The 18,130-nt window shown below is 43.2% G+C and overlaps 1 long non-coding RNA gene across 3 annotated transcripts; it reads right to left on the bottom strand.

Annotated features, from left to right (window-relative positions):
- Positions 1–4,341: 4,341 nt before the first annotated feature.
- On the bottom strand, positions 4,342–7,437 carry LOC117264166 (uncharacterized). Of its 3 annotated transcripts, none has more exons than XR_013493623.1 (4): positions 5,923–7,437; positions 5,691–5,816; positions 5,406–5,572; positions 4,342–4,678 (listed from the first exon to the last, which is right to left on the bottom strand). It is a non-coding gene; the product is annotated as an uncharacterized LOC117264166 (long non-coding RNA). The 3 variants fall into 3 exon arrangements; XR_013493622.1 differs by having other exon boundaries at positions 5,406–5,816; positions 5,923–5,999; positions 6,115–7,437; XR_013493621.1 differs by having other exon boundaries at positions 5,406–5,816.
- Positions 7,438–18,130: the final 10,693 nt, after the last annotated feature.

The following is an 18,130-nucleotide window of genomic DNA, read 5'->3' as shown; positions in this document are numbered from 1 at the left end:
GCCAGAATTTCTCTGTCTCTACACGTCGGATGTCTTAATTGTGTGTGTGTGTGTTTTTATCAAACTGTGGAGATCTGTAAAGCAGCCAGAAGAGGGCAGTCCTGCAGCTCACAGAGGGACCGGCAACCGAGCAGCAGTTCACCTGCCATTGTTTCTCCTCTCAGCCAATCGGGGAGTGAGTTGTGCCATCCGACTAATCGGATGCCTTTTGACCTCCCGAGCATTGGGGGCAGATCCCATTTAGATGACATGCAAATTACGCTCCAGCGAGGTCGTGATCTCATCCAATCATATTTCCCCGCGGGTGATTTCTCCACAGACAGATTTCATCCCCAGATATTTATTCAGTGTCAGGAGACGCTAATGATTTCACATATCTCCTCCTTGTGTGTGTGTTCGTGTGTATATGTGTGTGTGTGTGTGTGTGGCAGGGAGGCAGATGGCAGCGCAGTGTGATGTCTGGAAGGATGCATGGAGATGTTGGCAGAGAGCTGCTGGTCCCCTGCCTGCATCCATCACTCCACCTCTCTCCATTTTCCCCTCTCTTCTCTCCGTCTAATCTGTCTTCTCGAGTTCCTATCCGCTCGACTCTTTCAAAAAAAAAAAAAACACCATATTTCACTTCACTTTCCCCCAGCGCTGTCCCATCCTTTGTTTTCCTTCCTATCAGGCTCTCTTCATCATATGTTCCTTTGCTTCTAAGCCTTTTCTGTATACCACCTGTCTTTTTATATCCTCAGCTGCTCTCCCCTCCATTTATTTTCCCTCTCCCCTGGCTCGTCTGTTTTTGCTTACCATTCCTCTGTCCTTGCTGTCCAAGCCGCAAATCATTGGCAGTGAGTTGTCTTCACTGGTCAGTATCTCTTGGCTCATAAACGTCTCATAACATCACGTCAGTCTCCACTATGTGTGTGTGTGTGTGTGTGTTTGAGAGTGAAGCTCACAAGGAAGGATACACACTTTTAATCAGATCTAACAGCTCCCATCTCCTATTGGAAGTGACACAACACATACACACAGCCATGTTCGTCTCTCTCCCTCTCGATCTATCTATATAGCATGCCGTTGCTGCCAAAGCCAATTGTAGCCCTGGATGTGTTTATCAAAGGTGTCTGTGCGTCTCAGGCGCTTAATTTTAACAAGACGTTCTCCACCGGAGGAGTGTCATATTTTAATTGGTCTGAAACAGAATAAAGGCAGCGAACAGAGCACTGCGGTGACAGGTATTAATTACCTTCTGCCTAATGGCTCCCAAACTCAGCACTCAGCTATATTGGTGCTCACACTATTCTTACTCCCCCACTCTTTTCTCTCATCGCTTTTCTCTCCTCCTCACCATGTGTTGGTCCGCAATAGGGCTGAATAGAGGGTTTTCTTTGGCTATGATGTTGATAATTACACAGAAGTACCCGATTAAGGAAGCATATTCTCTCATACAATAATGCCCAACGAGAGGCGCTTGTACCCCAGGGTCTGTTCTGAATTTGCCAGGAAGTATGTGTCAAGATTGTGAAGTAGCTCAGTACATTTGAAACAAAAAACCCCACCCTCTCACCACCATTGTTCGAAGTGATAATATTGTTGGCGCCGCTGTTGCAAAGACAACCGGATTGCTTCCTGGTTTCCTCAGAGTCTAGTAACGACCAACAACGCAGGACACACTGCAATTTGTTTTCTACATTTACTTCAGTTGTTAAACCATTTCCTGTCAGTGAAGATTCTCACTCATCCAGGTCATGGTAATCATAAGTGCTATATTGTAGGCAACTGGACTTGCTTGCGTTTCTTGAAGATGTCTCGCCTCTCATCCAAGAAGCATCTTTAGTTCTAAATGACTGGTGCGGGGTCGCAGGCTTTAAACTCAGTGTGGATGTGAACCCTTACAGAGCCGTTAAGGTCATGTGAGTCGTTAACCCACCTGGCCATCATGTGTGTCAATAGGGTTAGATGGAACTGAAGAAGCTTCTTAGATCAGAGGCGAAGCGTCTTCAAGAAACGCAAGTGCACCTAGTTGTCTGCCATTTCCACCACTGGGAATAGTAATTGCAAATAATTTACATTGATACTCTGGTTAATGGTGATAGCTACCGGGGAAAGCAAAATCATTATCCTCTTCCTGCAATAGTTGACGCACCTTCTTTGTGCTGTGAATCAAGCCTTAATTTTCCTGGGAGTTGATACCCGCTGACAGAAAGGATTGTAGTAAGAGCAAGGCTTATAGGGAACACATCAAAATACAGACGGTGGGAGCCTGTTTATTCCTATGAAGTTGCTCAGTGTTGCATGGGGCCAAAATGGTTCAACTGGCAGGTGAAGTGAATAACACTGATCATTTTGTCACAATGCAATGCTCTTCTGAGAAACATTGGATCATGGCATTTATGTAGATGCCACTTGCCACGTTGCACCCACCCAAATAACATTACAGACCAAATACACCCTCCTATTGGCAACGGCACTCCCTGATGGCAGTGCTACAAAAAGTGCTTAGGAATGGCTCAGCAGACTTGACTTAACTCAAGGCGTCAACCTGGCCTTCAGATTCCCTAGATCCAAATCCTATGGAACATCCATTGGGCATGCTGGTACCTTACCTCGCAACCAACAGGACTCAGAGGATCCGTTGACAACTCCCTGGTGCCAGACTACACAGGACAACCCCAGAGGTCCTTTGTCCAGGCCTCGACAGGTCAGAGGCTCCCCCGTAGAACGGACTTGGCTCTGACCTGTCGAGGCCCGGACAAAGGACCTCATGGGTACCGGTTTGTCCCACAGATGCTCAATCAGATTGGGATCTGGGGAATTTGAAAGCTTTGTCGATGCCTTGAGCTCTGTATCCAGGTCTCTTTATACATCCATGGCTTAACTGTATCACATGAAATAAGCTACCCCACTGACTAGAAACAACTAAGCTAACATTTGACAAAGATATCAGATATTAGACAACAGAATGGCCATCAAAACAAGACAGATTTAATTTGGTAGACTTTAAAGGTTAAGATAGAATGAGGAAAATACGGTGGGTGAAAAAATTACTTTGCTACCTCACAAATGAGTCTTGGCAGAAAAACCTTGACAAGTATGAGACATCAGTTTGTCATTTGGCAGGCAGAGAGGGATCATCACAGACCATGTGCATAATGAGTTTCATGGTTCTGTCTCATTCATGATTGGCACAACTTAAGATTTTACAATTGCCCCTGGTTTTCCGTACTTCCCAGATGGCGTCCCCGTCTCAGATGGCATGACATACCTTTACATTCTCTATGCTCTGTAAACCTGGGCTTACGCCATGGTCACGTTACCTAACCAGTGTTGATGCCATAGTAGCGACTCGTCAAAGACAACACCCACCTGTCACTTTAAGCAGCCATGCCCTTAAATATAAATAACTTTAGTAACAGTCAAACAAGTGAGTTATCTAAAAATTTACCACCTGTGCAGTTGTCATGATGGGATAAAACAGCTGTAGAGACAAAAACCATTTTTTGTTCTAGTTCGTAAACATGTTTATCTCTGGTGTAAAGTTGGGCATTTTAACCATAGATTTTAATAATAGCTAGATTCCAGATGGAAGCACGGTGGTGCAGTGGTTAGCGTTGCCCTGGTTCAAACCCAGGGTGTGGGAGCCCCTCTGTGTGGAGTTTGCATGTTGTCCTCATGTCAGTGTGGGTTTTCTCCAGGTACTCCGGCTTCCTCCCACAGTCCAAAGACATGCAGGTTAATTGGTGACTCTAAATTGACCGTAGGTGTGAAAGTGTGAATGGTTGTCTGTCTCTATGTGTCAGCTCTGTGATAGTCTGGTGACCTGTCCAGGGTGTACCCTGCCTCTTGATCAATGTCAGCTGAGATAGGCTCTAGCACCCACCTTGACCCCCAACAGGATAAGCCGTTATAAAAAATGAATGAATGAATGCAAGATGGCGTCTATTCATTCCATTAGAGTTGCTCGCCTGGTGCACACACCAAAAAGTCTCTAGCTTCTGGGTTTACCTCCGCAGTATGCAGCTGACTGCATATGTGCAGTTGTGTTTTTCCCTGCTGGCTCCGCCCTGGAGTTCCCTCTCAGCTCAGAGACTCAGAGACAGAGGCATTTTAACACGGGGGTCTGTGGGGATTGACTTGCTTTTGGAGCCAGCCTCAAGTGGCCATTTTTGGAACTGCAGTTTTTGGCACTTTTGCATTGGCTTCATTGTTTGGCCCGGAGATTAAGATATTTATGTAAAATAAAGAAAAAACAGTTGAAGTAATTGACTAAAAGTAAATAATAGATGGTGAAAAGGGTAGAGGACAAATAGTTGAAATATATTAAAGCAAAAAATTTTTATTACATTGAGCTGATAACAGTTGAAACACATAGCTAAACACAGTGGATAAATCATCCAGCTCGTCTAGCTTCTGCCAAGCTACAACAAATGCAGACCAAACCTCCCAAATCAGTGGCAGTTCAAGTTGTACAAAAGAATATTCAAACATTATCCACTTTATAGTGGTAAATATCATCCAGTTAAAACTCAACTGAATTGAGCAGGTTGGATAACACTGCTCCGATACACCTGTTTGTAGTGCTTTCATTGTGCTGTAATTGAGAGCACTGGTTGTGATAACTCTTCTTTGGTGCAGCAAAGTGTGCAGATGCTCCGGCTGTCATTCTGCTTTTTCGTCTTCCTTTCATGCGCTGTGAAGCAGAAACGTGAGAATCTTTTTAAAAAGTAAGAATGACATTGTGCTGAAATCTAATGTATGGTGTTAATTTGATCAGTCTATCTGCTCACAAGTTGCCAGTATCAGTGCATGTGCGTTGGCTGATAATTTTGCCTCAGTGAAACAGCTCTCTGGCCCTGGTATGTGAGGGCTTTTGCTTTTTTTTCCATAGAAGCGAGATGCCTGAAATAGCTCTGATTGACAGGTATAGAGACTCAGTTACTATAACAACTACCTCCTGGCTCTCATGAGCACTTCTCTCTCCCTCTCTCTTCCTCTCCGCCCCCCCTCACCTCTTCTCTTTTCATTTTCCTTTACGAGCTCTCCTTTTTACCCCCGTCTCCCTCTCACCCCCTCACTATGTGCATGTGTGGGTGTAGAGGGAAGAGATTATGAAAAAGAACTCGACTGCAATATTCCTTCACACGGAGATGTTTGTGTTGCAAGATAGAGAGGCCTGGCACTAGCTATTGGATCTAACCTGTGTGGGTGAGGGTAGGCGAGAGTGGGAAGATGAAACATGCTTATACAACACGGGCAAATAAGCCTTTTATATTCTTTTCGTGTTTCCTTTTTGGTGCTTGTTCCTCTGTCAGGTTGAGCTGCTCCGCTTGTATAATCAAGTCAGTCCACCGCGCTGTGTTCCTGCATGCGTGCATGCGTGCGTGCGTGTGTGGGTGTCTTTGCATGCGTGCACGCACTTGTGTCAGCAAGCAGCACAGTGAGGCCACCCGATATGATGAGTGAATTTCAAGCACGATAGGATCTGGTGGGACTGACACCGGAGAGCACAGAGCAGCAGAGGGAGAGTGTGTTGGGCTTGTGTGCGCGCTGCTGGGAAGGAGACGGACGTCATTGCTGCCACCTGCTTCAGTGGGACAAAGGCCAGACACATACACACACACTTGCATATGCAGACAGCCAAGCAGAGGTCAACGCAATCTCTTAACATAGCATTAATGATATGATTTACTTAACCTTCTTACGCTCAAACCATCTCAGGCCCTCCATCCCCTCCTGTCAGAGTGCGCCTCTCCTCTCCTCTCCTCCCCCTTGTCCCTGCCTCTCCTTTCATCTCCCCGTCTCTGAGTCATCACACAGGGGCGAGAGGTCTGAGGAAAAACAAGCTGCCAGAGTTGGACATGCCATAACAATGCAGCACCTGTCAGGCTGTGTCTGTGTGTGTGTGTGTGTGTGTGTGTGTGTTTGTGTGTGTACCTGTGTGAGTACATGTGCATGCAGCTGTCTCAGAGCGTCTGTCATCAGGAGAAAGGAGGGAACATTTCCAAGTCTTACTGTAAATACAAAGGCACACACAGCAGACCATCCTTATATAAATTTGTGTGTGACTGTGTGTGTGTCTGCATGTGTGTGTTCTCACTGCTGTGGCTTTCTCCAGAAGTTGCTCACTCGCGTTATTGATTGGTTGTCTCACTTTGTGGCAGGAAATGAGACGGCAGGTCTCAACACCTGTGTGACCCCAGCTGCAGAGAGCGCCTCTAATGATCTGAGCTCGGCTGCCTGGGTCTTGTGCTGCAGCCGGCTCCTCAACTTGGCTCAGACCTGATCAATAGCACACCCATCAGCTCCAGCACGGCGCAGAGGACAGATAGCTACTCCTCCTGTGTGTGCTTCAGATCAAATAATGAGAGCACCTGTAGTGGCTTCCACTCCCGTCTGCTTGTTGCAGAAGTTGAGGATTAAAAAAAGCTGAACGGTGCATCAGGTTGCCTGCCTAAGTGCTTTAATATTGATCTACTTGATGCTGCAAATTGACCTGTGCAACTCTAATCTGTGTTCCTGATGTAAACTTGTGCTGATGCCGTCAGCTCGGCGGTAATTTGAGGGCATTTCTGCGCCGTTCACACAGAGAGGGGCGATAATTCAGAATTAATTAGGCTACGATACACGGGGGAAGGCGCAGCCCATAATAAGACATTTAAAACAGGATGGGATCTGGTATCCAAGTGCAGGGTATCCATAGAGACCGTTGCTATGGCGGAGAGAAATCTCACCTCATTAGGAACAAATATAAATAGCCTTGCGACTCAGCTTATGGTCATGATGTCCATGGCTGAGAGAACAGGCTCAGAGGCTCCCAGGTCAACGGTGCAGGAGGAGAGTGAGGATGTGGAGGAAGAGGGAGTGATAAATGGAGGAAATGATTGAGGGAATTAGATGGAAGGAAGGAGGGGAGGAATTAAGGAGGGAGGGAAGAGCTCCTGAGGATGGGAGAAACAGGAGGAGATAGATGATGTCTGATGAAAATCTCCCAAATGTCAACCTGTTTTTATACTTGAGCTAATATTGCATAAAGTTTGTAGCAACATGGTGAAATTAAATTACATGCAGTGTGCTCTACAGTGAAATAAAATAAGACAGAATCAGGCAACATACAAGCAAGATAAAAAATCCCCCAAAAACAGAAGTGCAAAGGAAAGCATGACTAAAATAGCATAATGAGATGGTGTGAATGACTTGTGGAAATAAGGCTGACATTTTTTTTTTCTTCATCTCCAAGAACTGACTTTTGCAGAACCGGCGTTTTCTTTTTCCCAGCGACGTAGCATAATGAGCGAGGAGGGGAGAGGAGAGGACGGCAGGAGCTGTGGGAGGAAAGATGGGAGAGAGGGGGCTGTGAGAGAGGGTGACAGCCAAGTGGAGAGGAGACAGATGGGAGCAAAAAGAAAACTGGAGACATCAGCCACTGATTGCATCAACAGGTCTGAGCCCCTCCAGGTATGCTGCAGTGCACCACAGTATTACTACAGTATTGACTCATCCCATTGTTGACCGTCCGGAGGCCCTGTATGGACTTTAACTGTCTCACTGCCTCTTTGCTTCCTGTGTTTTACTTTCTCTTTCTCTTCCTCTGAAGCCTGCTGTCTCTTTTCAATGTGTGTGTGTGTGGTTATGTGTTTCTTTGACATTTAGTCATCAACTCTCAGTGACAGCTGAAAGTCTGCTCGGTGACATAAGACCAGAGAGGCTGCTTCCTGTTCAAAACCTGCAATCTTATTATTCCTTACATCAGAAATCCCTTTATTTTCAGTGAGTGGGCGTAATTATTGCACAACACTGGAACATAACGGCAACTTCCTCACCTCCACTCTCTCCGTTAATTGCATTTAAACTGCCAAAATTTATCCCTTTTAAATGTGAGATTATATTAAATCTTATAACACAATCAGTCAGAGATCCATTTGCAGTCTGAATGCCCCCACATCAGTGGCCGCCGCGTAGCCTTTGCAAATTTTCTGGCAAACTGGTCAATTAAGGCAGAAAAAGCAGAGAGACTCCCTCCTCTCGATGCAAATAAACCTTAAAAGCTTGTCGCGGCTTTCTGTTCTTCAAAGCTAAATGGTTTTCTCTGCCTTTGTTGTGAACAGTGTGTTTTCAACTCAGGAACAAAGGTGTCTGCGACTGAGAGATGAAAACTGCGACAACTGATGAAGATGGTATAGAGTTCAGACGTACGTTTGTGTGGGCTGTCTAATTGAGGAGATTGTTTGATTCCTCTCCCTCTGCGTTTCTCTCTCTGAAGACCTGTCAAACTCGCAATCAGTGAAAACAACATGCATAGAAGGATTGGAGGAGCGGGAGGGAGAAACAGTGGAAGATGGAAAGACGGCGTTTAGGAAGAAAAGGAGGGAGTTTACGCCCACCGCCTAAAGAGATGAGAAGACAGGCAGAGGAGGGGAGAATGTGTGGAGGAAGCAGTGTGTGAGTGCCAGAGCTCATCAGCCTGTCAAACATCCGTTATAGACCACAAACCCACACAGCCATCGTACTGTGCTGAGGTCTATCACTTAACAGGTGCACTTCTCTCACCTTCACACACATTTTCTTGAACACTCTGATGCAGTGTGTATGTGTGTGTAGGTGGCCACATTTATGCACATCGAGATTGAGCCTTGTCCACAGAGCACAAACCCTCCTTGGATGGTTTCCATGCAGCGGGAGGTGATCCATAGTGACTCACTCTCATTGATCAGAAAATAAAAACCAGTCAGGAGGATTCTTCATACCGATGCTTCCTTCACCCCTCTCCTGAGCTCCTAACTGTTTTAGCTCTGCGCTGGCACAACCTGAGTGCGCACTCACAGCCCAACCCACGTTTGAACCCATATTATTCCTCTCTGTGCTCATAGTTTTGTAATTCTGACTGCTGACGCACTGCATCTAAATTCATCATCCTCTCTCCCTCGGGGGTTACATCAGGGTTTTTTTGTTTTTTACCTCATGTACCCCCAGACAGAGGTACAGTTCAGACCGCAGGAGCACCATCAAATGAGGTTATTTGTTTCCAGTATGGGAGGGAGATGAAGCACCAAATGATACCTCTAATTCGGATAGTCAATCCTCATGAAGTCAATAAACTGAAATCCTCTCAAGGGGTCCTTCCTATATCCTGGACCCTACACTGTGATCTGTATTTTACTCCATCTCCAGTTCCAACGTGCAGATGGGTGACAAACTACAGGCTCCTTGCCATGCCTATTGAAGGGATAAACACCATTCCTCTGCAAGATATTCCCTCATTTAAATATACCACCTTCAATTAAAGGTCCAGTGTGTAGGATTTAGGGGGATGTATTGGCAGAAAATGAATATAATAAGTGTTTTCTTTAGTGTGTAGTGTTTTCGTTACTTTAGAATGAGCTGTTTATGTGCACACATGGAGTGGGTCGTTGTCCACGGAGGCTGCCATGTTGCACCACCATGTTTGCAGAATGGACAAACACAATATTGGCTCTAGATAGGGCCATTTGTGTTTTCACGTTTTCGCATAGGCCATGGTAATTAGCAGCCCCTCTGCGACGAGAGCACTGCAAAAACACTGTTCTTTTTTTTAAACGTTAAACTGCTTTAATCAAAGTTTTTATGCGTTAAATCACCGGGTCCTTTTGTTCTGAGGAATAGACGGATAATCAGCAGATAATTTGGTTCCTGGCAAAAATTCTCCTGAATGTCTGGAGGTTAAGTTATCAGAAAAAAAGGTGAGTACACGCAAGCAGGTGCCAGGGCTAGCCGTCCCCAAAGAAACACTGATTTTTAATGTGAAACTTCTTCGTTCTGTTTTTACCGGTTTAAATCATCGGGTCTGTTTGTTTTGGAGAGGAGGAGACCTCTGCGGATAATTCAGCTCCCAGTAACAACCTTCAAACGTCTGGATCACAAAAAAGATGAACACAGATTAAGGACACATTTACACTGGCGCTATTTGGTCCACTTTAAACGAACCCTGGTACGCTTCCACAGATAGTTTGGTTCGTTTGGAGTGGTGTGAACGCTCATTTGAACTGGTGCGGACTAAACGAGCGAACCCTGGTCTGCTTGAAAACTGGGGGCCTCGGTTCACTTGCAAGTGAACCCTGGTGTGGTTCGCTTACAGTGGGAATTACAAACAGACTATCCAGCGAACCAAAGAGAGGAAGTGAACTAAAGAGAGGAAGTGACGTAGAGCGCAGTGCATTTTGAGTAGAAAAAAACACAAAGCCAACAGCGCAAACCAGGAGAAGCAGTTTTTGAATTGTTTAGCGAGAGGATCGCGGCACGTGGATTTAATTGGTCGGCGGATCAGTGTTGCATCAAGGAAAAAAAAAACTGCAACAGTAATATATTTAGGTCTGCAACCGAAGGGGATGGATTTCCGTTTTCGGTCCTGGCCAATCGATGAGCCGGGTATTCTTCTTCCTCATGCTTTTTTTCTTCCTGGTCAGGGGTCATTTCGGGCAATACTGCCCCCAAATGAGCAGCTGTTGTAACTGTGTGACATTGTCCAGGCGGTTTGGTCCGCTTTAAAAAGTGCAGTGTCAAAGCGAACTGAACCAAATGAAGGTGTGAATTTTTTCAGCATTCCCCACCCTACTGAACTAAGTCCCCCAGACTATCCTGGTGTGAATGCGCCCTAAGTTATCAGAGAAAATAGGTGAGCACACAATACCATGTGGTGAACAAGCTACCCAACTCTGACTTGCCAAACAGCATCAGAAAAACATTCCTAATATGAAACTGCTTTATTTAGTGTTTCTAACAGGTTTTAATCACCTGGTCCGTATGTTTTTTGGAGACAAAGAGACCTCTGCAGATAATGCAGCTCCTGGTGAAAAGGTCCTGAACCATGAACACTGAAGGAATTCTAACCGGGAAAAGTTTTAGCTCACCGCCAGACGCTACTGAATCCCCCTAAATCTTACAGACTGAATCTTTATTCAAGTCATCTCATTGAGATCAAGAGCTGTTTTGCAAGAGAGACCTGAGAGCAGCAGGTTAAAGACAAACACAGTGTTGGAGAGCAATGTCTTACACGTTGGTCCAAAATCTTTCACAGGTGTTCAGCTGGGATGAGATCAGGAGACTGTGAGGGCTGCAGCATCTTATTCAACTTATTTTCATATTCACCAAACCATTCAGTGATTGCTGCTGCACAGAAGCATCTCTGTCATATGTTTCTTCGCACTTTATTCAGGTTTTTCCTTTAATTTGTCCCTGACTGTACATTTGCAAGCAAAGTCTTCGTTTATGATGCAAAACAGCAGTGACATCTGCCTGCTTCCTGCCAATGAGAACTGTGGCGTCTGTGTTACTAATGTAAGCGCTGTTGTGATGCAGAATTGTGACTCTGGGTAGATCATACACTATTTTAAGATGTAACCTTTTCAGAGGATCTTTCACTAACTCGTTAAAAAACAAGCTCCTGCAGGGATATTAACAATAGCGATAGCGTTCTGAAATCCATTAAACGTGTATTACTATGATTCTTTATTACTTTGTGAATCATTGTAGAGCAGTAAAGATGCTTTATCATGTGGATGCAAATTTTCTCTCTTATGTAATATATAATTAAGATATTTTACATTAAAAAATGTGATTAAATTTAACTTCACTGCACACTATAAATAGCAGTACAACAAAATGCAATGCAAACTGTACAGTATGAATCAATGCAGCCGTGAAATGTCAGCAACGTAACTATAATATGAAAGATATGAACAGAAACCAGTAAATACTGTAGATTGAGTCTGGATGTGTGATAACAGTGCCTGTCCTCACACATTCAGTGCCCTGGGCCTAGGTAAGCCCCCCTTCCTACAAAAAAAGAGAAATCATCCGCAGCACACCATTAGGACAAAAGGATGCAGTAAACTCACTGTCAAGGTGCCAGGGGCAGACCCTATTGTGACTGATAACGTCACATTGTTAACAACAAATCTGTGCTGGCATCAGCAGGTAGAGAGCTAGTTAACGTTAGCTAACTGCTGACAGAAGTTGAATTGAGTTACAGTGTGTGTGCAAGCGCTGTTCTGTTAAAATGAGCCTTAGGCGAAGGTGAATTATGATGTTATCATGATGTGTTCAATTGCAATCTTGTAAAATGTATTTTTTGGAGGGAAACTTGAATAAGTGCAGCTGTTTGAAGGAGGAAATTTGTGATGTTTTCACAGCAATATAAAGTAGATATTAGAGAGGCAGTTTTGATATATATAGTAAAAAGGATTCAGGAGAAGTTATTTTTATGTGAAAGGTTATTTTAAAGGTTGTTGCATCAATGTGTTAGATTGAATTTGTGCTCATTCAAAGGACTCAATGACTTTAAAGCAGTCTGGTTATTTTTTAAATATATTAATAATTATTATTTCTTTGTTTCCCTGGTACAAAAAAGGAATAAATAGCAACAAAAACAAAATACACTACAAAATACACTAAAATAAAACAAAACAAAACAAAAAAAAAACAAAAAACAGAACAAAACAAAATAAAATGAAATGAAATGAAATTGAATTAAATTTGAAATATAAATAAAAAACAAAACAAAACAGAATAAAACAAAACAAAACAAAAAATATCAGTATCAGCTGCTGGCCATCGGCCAAATAGATATTTTAAACATCAGTACTAGCCCAGAATTTCACAGTCGGAGGAATAATAACAATAACTACTACCACTAATAATAATAATAATTATTATTATTGTTGTTATTATTACTATTAATATTATTAGTAGTGATAGTATGAATATTAGTATTATTATGATTTGTAGTAGTATTATTTGTTTCGTTTTTTTTGTTTTGTTTTTATTACTAACAAGAACAAGAGCTAATGAGGAATCAACACAAAGTGACATAAGGCGCCCAAGGCAGCGGCCTGTGTCGTCTACAGAAAGATCCACTACCGTGTGATAAACAGTACAAACAGCAAGCAGGTGTGAAACATGTACACTGTGGGCTAAATACAGTCAGTATAATATAGATAATTGGATGAGCAAATAAAGAAGGCAATGAGCCAAAGTGAAATGTACAGTATCTTTATGAGCACATTTTCAAACTTCCATGTGTATTTATATCTTCTCTTTGTGATGTGGACAGTGTGCAGCATTTGAATTAGGAAGCCTCCACTCAGCAGGTTTACTTCATTTGAATAAAGAAGCTGGAAGTCTGCTTCAAAACATCACAAAGACCATTACTCTTCTCCCGAGCCACAGTTCACATGAAAACAAAATCATAAAAATTATGTTTTCTTAATTAGAATTAATGTATCCTAAAAGAAAGGCTGTGCTGCTGTGTCTTGCTGAGGTTAAGAAGCAAAGGAGGAGGTCTATTTGTCTGTTTCTTATCTGTGGCTGTCTAGTCACCCGGCCACACTCTCCATCATAGTTTAAATATTCATAGCCCGGCCTCTGAATATTCATGAGGCCCCTATTAATATTTATGAGCTTCACTTGTTGAGGTGTCACTCGATCTCTTGTACACACATGCACACGCAGACATTTACACACACTGATGATCAAAGGAGATAGCTATGTCTACACGGGCAGATTCATGAGCGATGGTGTAAGTTACTCTGGAGCGGTGATGTAATGGTAAATAAAAACTGTGGCCTTCTGCTAACAATCAAACAACGTCCATAAAAGGTGGGGACTATCTAGTAAGTAAATAGTAAAGGAATAACTTGATGTTTTGGGAAATGTGTCTATTTTCTAGCTGAGAGTTAGATGAGAAAACTGACACCACTCTCATGTCTGTATGATATTAGAAATTCACTAATTAACATATTATTTGTTCAATCTGTACAAAACCAATGTGGAAAAGCAATAAATCATTCAGCAAATCTACTGCTCCTGGCCAAGAAAAAGTCAAACACATAACACCCTGTTAAACAGCAGATTGTTGTTTTTAGGGTTGTGGGTTTACGTATGGATTTAACAAACAAATTATAATGCGTTAAAGGTCCAGTGTGTAGGATTTTAGGGGCATCAGCTGAAATGGTATATAATATTTATAGACATTTTTTAAGTTGAAAAAGAATCACTTGGAAATAAGAAACATCCTGTTTTTGTAACCTTTGAACAAGACATTTATATCAACATACAGAGCGGGTCCTCTCCCCCAGTGTCCCCCATGTTTTTTCTACAGTAGCCCAGAATGGACAAATCAAACACTGGCATTTGCATTTTTCACATTTTCACGCTGGCCACTGTGGTTCTTCTACACACTTGGGACATGGGAGAAGTTCAGTTCTGCAACCTCACCGCTAGATGCCACTAAATCCTCCACACTAGACCTTAAATTAGTGAGCTTTCCAGTCTTTATGCTAAACTAAGCTAAGCTAAGCTAAACTGAGCTAAGCTAAGGGACTGCTGGCTCCAGCTTTGTATTTACAGATATATGTGTACAGATAAGATTGATATCAACGTTCTGGTCTAACTCTCAGCAAGACAGTGAGTGGAGATATTTTCCCCAAATGTCAAACTATTCCTTTAGATAGCATACCATGGTGAATTTTAAGTTGATTATGAACTCACTATTGAGTGAGACAGACAAATGCTAAGTCTGCACAGCAATGTCACACCAACACTGTAGGTGTAAAGGATCTGTGTCCAACATTCAGAGCATTATTAGAGCAGCATTCATCACACTAATGGTAATGGTGTCCTAAACAGAGACTGAAGTCACGCTCCCTCTGTGTGTATGTGTGTGTCTTCATGAGAAAGGTGTAAAGAGAACTGGATACAACGTTGAAGACAGGGACCATTCAATCCCATGAAAGTTGCTCAATACATGAAGACAGAAAACTTTGACTTCCTGACTATAAAATTACCCCAATCTTCTACATCATGGGACACATGGAGCAAGCATCCTTGAAACTTCTCAAGATCGAACTGGCTACTTCCGGTTTAATCATCCGCTAAGTTGAGGAGGGACAGAATACTTTAATCGTGCGGCTCTTCTAAACTACAGAAATGTTATCAGACCAAATGGATCAAATCTCTGTAGTGAAGCGAGTCTTTTAAAGGGGGTTGTGACGCTGAAAACAATTAATCCCCTGATTTAAAGACGTCTCTTTCACAATTCTTTTTGGGCCCAGTGGCATCACGTGACAGACCTGAAAGGTAAAATTCTACTGTTTGGCCATTGTGCCAAACTGTCAAACCTCGGTACTGTATCTGGAGCTTGGTTACTATCCAAGCTTCTCTATTTGTCGTTGTGGCAGACGGAGGTGCAGTGTGTGCAAGTTAGTGCATGTTGGTGCCTGTGTGTGTATCCCATTGGCTAGCTAGTCGCCACTGTTCTGAACTGTGCTCATGTGACGGTCAACTGATAACATTATCCTGATCCAGTCATTGCTGAAGCATAGCGCCCACCCTCCTGTTTTCAACAGGTTAATATCATTAGCTCTGTCAGCCTCATTGCCGATGTTAGCACTGTTTGTGCTGTTAGCACCCTTACTGTGCGTTCACACCAAACGCGATGGACGCGATGTCATTGCCCGTAACGCGAGTATCGCGTCGCTTGATCACAAATGTCACCTTTTTGATCATTGCTTCATCGCTTCAATCGTGATGACACAACCCTCCTCCCGCAATTTTCTTCACCTCCCGCTATTTTCTCGTCAACCATGGCTGAGTTAACTACCGTAGCTGCTCTTTATCTGTTGTGGACATCTGATTTGGATCGGAGACCCAAACGCCGCCGTGTCTGGTTCACAATATCCTCCAGAAACACAGCTGGGTGAGTATCATCACCTCCTGCAAGAGCTGCGTCTGGATGACGGTCGTTTCCAGCGGTACTTCAGGCTGACGCTGGCCCAGTTTGAGGACCTGTTGGCCCGTGTTGGTGCGAGGATCTCCCACCTGGACAACAACTACAGGCGCTCCATCCCAGCTGCGAAGCGCCTGTCCATCTGTCTCCGGTTAGTTGCTTATAATTTCTTTATGAAAATGAACGCTGATTGGATGTCGCGGCACAGCGTCACGCGATGTCGCTTGAAAAGTTCAAATTTTTCAACTTCAAGCGACACATGCGATGAGGCGATGGACGCGTCATTGCTTCATCGCATCGCTCTTATCGCCTGAAACGCGTCGCCCGAAGTGACATCGCGTGTCATCGCGTCATTTACATTGATTTTGAATGGAAACTTGTGCCGTTCATCGCGTCCATCGCGTTTGGTGTGAACGCACAGTTAGCTGTTAGCTACAGGTTCAGCCACCTCCAATTTGAGAACCATCTGCAGACAAGCTGAATCATACTCTGAATCATAGGTATGTGTAGTATGTTGTATACAGCTCCTCTTAAGGTAATGTCTTGGTGGATAAATATTTTACATTACAGTAAACCAACTTACTTTATGTGTCTACCAGAAGAGGTGTGAGTTTACCCTTCACTGCCTCCCTGAGAGGACGGCCAGTGTAATTCCAGTTCCAGTAAGGTCTTTAAACAGATATCCCTCCATCTCGGTGAGGATCTGGAACTGATGTAACAGTACGAGGCACACACACACACACGTATGGACACACAGTCAGCTGTGCACTTTCTAATGAGGTGTGTTTATGTAACAAGCCACAACAGAAGAGTTATTTCTGTGCACGCGCAATGGGAAATGAGCGCCACATAGTCTCTGTCCTGTGTGCACACATGCCAAGCATAGTGCCAGAACGAGCAGACAGCAGGTGCGTGTGTGTGTGTGTGTGTGTGTGTGTGTGTGTGTGTGTGTATGTCACAGGACACTTTGCAGGACAGATTTTAGATGATAAGCACACCAGTTGTCTGTGGATGACTCCAATTTGATTTAGCTGCATTTGTGTTGAGCACAATGTAGAAATCCTTCCTTGTAAGTCAACAAGGTGCCATTCAAACATGACAAACCTTTGTGTGTGTGTGTGCCTGTGTGGAGAGAGAGAGAGCAGTGATGCACACACATAGCAATGCCTGCTGGCGTTTGGATGACGCACATCCTGAGGCCTGTGCTCAGTCATCTCTGTAGTTTGTGGTTAAAATGTTGAGACTGTTTTGTGCCCCTTATAGGTCATATAGGCACAGTGTGTATTACCTTTTGTACATTTATGCATCATCATCACAAAAGCAGAAAGATATACAACAGAAAATAATAGTCTGTATTCTGTCCATATCATAAAATGATATGGACTGTTATGACTTAGGACTGGTTATGGTGAGTTTTTATTAAAATGGAATACAAGTAGTACCTGAAATGAAGGTGACTTTCACAGATTTCTAATAACAAATAACATAAAATTCGAATTTAAATACAGTTCTTGATACCCAGGATTAATATTAGGCCTACAGGTCACAGATAAGAGGCTGCTAAATTTGATAAAACTCTAAAAGTCTGTCTTTTAATATGAACCATACACTTTCAAGGTGTACAGTTAATTCATCGAGGCACTGAACTGTGGGAACTTCCTTTTTCTGGCAGCACATAAGGGGAATATTCTGATGAAGAAATAAGAGAGAGTTTGTTGTTGTCTTCTCTTAAGTGTCAAAATCAGTTCTGAGATTCCCAAATCTATTAAAATGGGGTCTAGGTCAATATAGATATTAACTACTTCAGAAAGTTCAGAGCAGTAATTTTCTATCTTGGGACAAGGGGTGAAGCTGTGGAGTCGGTTTGCCTCCTCCAGGCTACATTTATCACATATCGGAGATCTTGGGTTATATCTTGTGTAATTTTGTCTTTGAATAATGGAGTCTGTGAATGACTTTGAACTGAATGAGATGAGAACTAATGGAACAATAATGAATCTGCTGTGGACATGATGCTCCTATCTCCTCATAGATCTGTGTTTCCAGTTCTCCCGTTTGGTCTTTCGTAGGAATTGTTCAACATCACAGAAAAAAAAGGCTTCAAAAGGACCTGTTTGTAAGGCGAGACGTGCCAAAAACAGAAGCACTTTTAAAATTAGCTGTGTGGGTGTGCACGTAGTTTTGGATTTTGCAGTAACCTGAAGATGTTATTCGTAGGAAGTTCACATTTCTCTTGCAACTAAAAGAAGGAGAAGTTACACACAGATGAAAATTACTGAAAGGACATAACATCTTTCAACTCTGAGAAACCATTAACAAGTGAAAGTATTTAACACCAATCAAAACCTACACATTGCATGAACTCTAGCAGGTTAATCCGTCCAT

This window comes from Epinephelus lanceolatus, chromosome 16 (assembly GCF_041903045.1).
Source record: "Epinephelus lanceolatus isolate andai-2023 chromosome 16, ASM4190304v1, whole genome shotgun sequence".
NCBI classification, from domain to species: domain Eukaryota; kingdom Metazoa; phylum Chordata; class Actinopteri; order Perciformes; family Serranidae; genus Epinephelus; species Epinephelus lanceolatus.
The sequence above is the reverse complement of the archived record's forward strand: the minus strand, read 5'-3'. Positions and strand labels throughout refer to the sequence as shown.